Genomic DNA, 4,331 nt, shown 5'->3' on the forward strand with positions numbered 1-4,331 from the left:
AAAATCAATATGACCAAATAAGAAGTATGATATAAAACACGAATTTTTCAATTAAAAAGCACAGGAAGGGCGTCCTTGTCCCGTATTGTTTCTATGGTAGCTAGGGATGCATATCCCGTGCCGCAGGACAATTCCCTTGGGCCTCCCTCCTGCCCCGTCGGCTTCCCCCCCCCACCCCCCTTGCCGCTCCGGGCCGCACGTCAGCGGCCATTGGCGGCCAATAATGCGGCGGCCGCCAACCCACCCCCTCCTTCTTGGGCGCCGCTTCCCCTCCTCCAGTGGGCCACGCGCCGCCGCACACCCGCGGCGGCTTCCCACCCGGCACGGGCTATACGGGGGGCTTGTCCCCTTGGTCCCGGCCATTGGCTAGCTGGCCAAAGGGGACGGGCTCTCTTCCCTTGTGCGCGCCTCCCCGGCCACACATGGCCAGTGGCACGTGTGCAATCCTCCAATCGCACACCCTCGCGCGGGGCTTCCCAGGAGCCCTTTGCCAAAGAGGATGAAGAGGAGGGAGAGGGGTAAAGGTGAGTCATGGCCAGTCAAGTCTGCCTGGGGTTTTTTTTAATTAATTTTTAAATAAAATACTATTTTTTGTTTTTTTTTTATAATTTTTTATTGCTTTTTATTTATTTGTTTCATTATTTTTATTATGCTGTTTTTAGTTTATCATAATTTTTATTTAAATATTACACCCCTGCCTTTTTTTATGTTTCCCCATATTTTTTATTAAAAATATATGCAATGATTTTCTGTGTATTATGTGCTGAAGCTAACAAGTCGGTCCCTTGGCCAATTAGGATGAGAGGATGATGATGATATGATGATGATGATGATTATGATGATGAGATATGATGGTGTATTAATCAACAAGCCTCTGAGGCAGGCAATGTAATGCTGGATTTTTTACAAACTCATGCGCAGTGAAGAAAACACGTCCCTGCCCAAGTACTCTTCTAGAGTACAGTTGAACCCGAGGGAAGTACATTTCCATCGTCTAGATAATGCCAAAAGTCCTCCATTTGATCAGCCAAAATCACATGAAATTAGATTTTTTAAAAAAAAAACCTCATTTTCGCATGTCCCCATTTTTTAAAAAACGTGCCCTACATTTGAAAATTTGCCCTACATTTGTCCACATTGTCCCAGTTGGAGGTCCGACTTATGGCAACCCTAGATAGCTGAATATTGCTAAATGCTGTAGAAGCAATACAAAAAAAGGCAATACTGTACGTAAAGGGAAGAAGGAAACAGCCTTCGCGGACGATAGTGTGGCAATAATATAAGACCCGGTAAAAAACATGAACAATCTCATGTTTGGAATAAAAGAGTTTGGGTATTGCTCAGGTCTTAAGATAAAAAAGAAAAACAATACCAAGTTAAAAATGTCAACAAAACGGAGGAAGAAAGAATAATGAATAAATCAGGATGTATAGTGAAAAAAGTGAAATCTCTGGTATCTGGCTAACAAGTAATAATTCACCCTTTTTGAGAACGACTACAAGATAAATGTGAAAGAAATTACAAAAGGAATCAATAGATGGAGTCAACTTAATCTTTTGATACTAGGTAGGATTTTCGCTTATAAGATGAGGGTACTTCCACAAATACTTCTGGTCATCTTAGGGAAGAACTTAAACACAGTGGAAAAAGATTAAATAAAATTACACGGAAAGGGGGAAACCAAGATAAGTGGGAGACATTGAAAGACAGGAGAGAGAGAGTGGTTATGGTCTGCAAGGCCTAAATATATATGAGGGCCTGCAACTCTTATGTGGATACGAAGTGGATAAACTGGAAAACGGGAGTTTATTGAATTTAGAGGATAGGTTTATCACACTGGATGGCATGCCTTTTCTTTTGTACAAGGAGAAGGTGTCATATAAAGAATTCTATGAATAATCCTACAAGAAAAGCTTTAACGATGACTGGAAAAAATCAAGGAAGATTTTATATCAAATTGCACTATGGACCTCAGTGACAAGAAGCTTTCTTAGGGAAAGGGAAAGCCAAATCAAATGGTTGACATATAAAGACATACTAAAATGGGAAAAAAAGAACAATGGGAAATAAAACAAAGATGAAAGTATAAAAGAGGGGGAAAATATAAATAGTTTATGTATGTCCAGATAAGAAGGGAAGTTTAAAGAAGACAAGAAGAGAGGGGGAATGAGACAATAATTAATGAACTGATGACATTTGGTGGAAACCAATAAAAACAAATTTCAAATTTATACAAGATTCGGCATAAAAAAGAACTTGAAAAAATATTATAAAAGACAATATGATAGAATAACGTATGAAGACTGGGGAAAATCATGGAAAATGTCCAAATAAATTCATGGCCTCGTAAACCTAAAAGAAAAAATGGAGGAAAATACACCAAACATCCAAAATAATTTGAGAGTTCGATTTGAGATCAACCAGAACTTTATTTAAATCTGTTTAAACATGACCTCGATTTGACCAGGAAACAGAAAGTAAATATTGGAGAAGATATTATATGTAGTAACAGCAGCAGAACTGGAAAAAACAGTGTTCCAACCTTAAAAGAATGGTCACAAAACTAGTTGAATTTAAAGAATGGATAGACTATACATATCTAATTAAGAATAAGGGCAGTCAAAAACTGATAAAGTTGGTCATCATAAAAATTCTGGAAAGAAAGTACAATCTCAAAATAGAACTTTTGATGTTGCATTGTTTATAATATTCAATTAATGGTATAATGGGTTAAGATAAAGAATTCTCATCCATATATGGTAAGTAGGATAGTAAAATATTAAAATGTTTTATGGGACGGATAGATTTAATAGATAGTAAAAGAGGCAAGATTTTCACATTTATATGTACAAGGTTTTTTATGACTGTTTTACACTTTTTGTATATTGGTACATCTTTTTTGTATTTTTGTATATTGCTTTAAAATCAATAAATCATTATTAATTAATAATCAGAAGTGCACTGGAGGGCTACAAAGGCCTAGTAGAGTGTCCTCTCTAGGAATCGTAGGTCCTCCAAGGCACTCTGTGGTCAACATCCGACAACACTGGCATGAACTGGGTTGGAGAGCTAGTAGAAATACTCTCTAGGAATCTTCAGGCCTCAGTGGCAACTGAGTTAAGGGCGACATAACAGTTGCACTGGGGAGGTAGAGATTCCTAGAAAGAACATATAATACAATCCATGAAGCCCAAATATGGAGGGAATGAGGTTAACTGTAATAGCATAATGGGTACCTAAGTTAAAGTCAAAGGTCAGAAGAGTAGATAAGGTATTTGTTAACCCAAGTTTAGTTAGTCCTCACCACCCTCACTATTTGAATCAATTTAACAACAAACAACAACACAACAACAATAATAATATAATAATAAATTTATTATACCTACCTCTATTCATTTGATCACAGCGGTGTACACAATTGCAATAACGTACAATACAAGATAAAAATTGCAATAAGAATTAAAACTTGCAAACAGTGCACAGTATAAACAAAAATCAACATTAAACCAGGCCAGCAATATATCCGAAGATGTTTCATATGGGGGGGGCACACTTATCACGAACATCAGGAGAAGGCTGATGAAACAAAAAGATCTTCAGTCTCTTTTTAAAGAGATCCAGGGAGGTGCGGTGCGGAGCTCCTCGGGGAGGGTGTTCCAGACCCCAGGGGCCAAATGGAAAAGGCCCTTTGCGAGGTTGACACATATCTTGCCCATCGGGATCCTCAGCAATTCTTCTACTGACTAAGAGGGCGGGGCGGACTATATGGGGAGAGGCGGTCCCCAAGTACCCTGGGCCCAAGCCAGTAGGGCTTATAGGTTATAACCAACACCCTTGTATGGTGCCCGGAAGCGAACCATGCTGAATGGTGACCCAAGTGGTCCCTGCGCAGATGCAGACCATAGCTGACCTGGATTCCGGCGCATAGGAGCTGCAAAGAAGAGGTTGTATGAAACCCATCTTGATGAATCATTGGCATTTCCAGATCATAATTCCTTTGGGGCTGGGAAAAGCGAAGGGGTCATGGCTCAAGAATGGGATCAGAAGCACAGGAGTAAGGCCAAAAAGGCTTGTGGTCCACATGTAAATCCCGTTGCCTGGGAATTCGGGTATCACCCTTGTTTCATTTGGTTCAGACAATTCTTTCCCTGCTATCCAAAGGATTTAATCATCAAGGATCTGCTTTCTGTCCCCCCCCCAGCTACGTTGAGGATATAAATGTTGGAAGAAATACCGGGTTTTGGTCTTAGTTTAGTTAATAATATAAATAAAATAAAACTTTTATTTTATTATCCCGCTTTTCTGTGCCGGCACAATCAAAGTGTCTCACC

The sequence above is a fragment of the Sceloporus undulatus genome, chromosome 6 (assembly GCF_019175285.1).
Source record: "Sceloporus undulatus isolate JIND9_A2432 ecotype Alabama chromosome 6, SceUnd_v1.1, whole genome shotgun sequence".
Classification (NCBI taxonomy): domain Eukaryota; kingdom Metazoa; phylum Chordata; class Lepidosauria; order Squamata; family Phrynosomatidae; genus Sceloporus; species Sceloporus undulatus.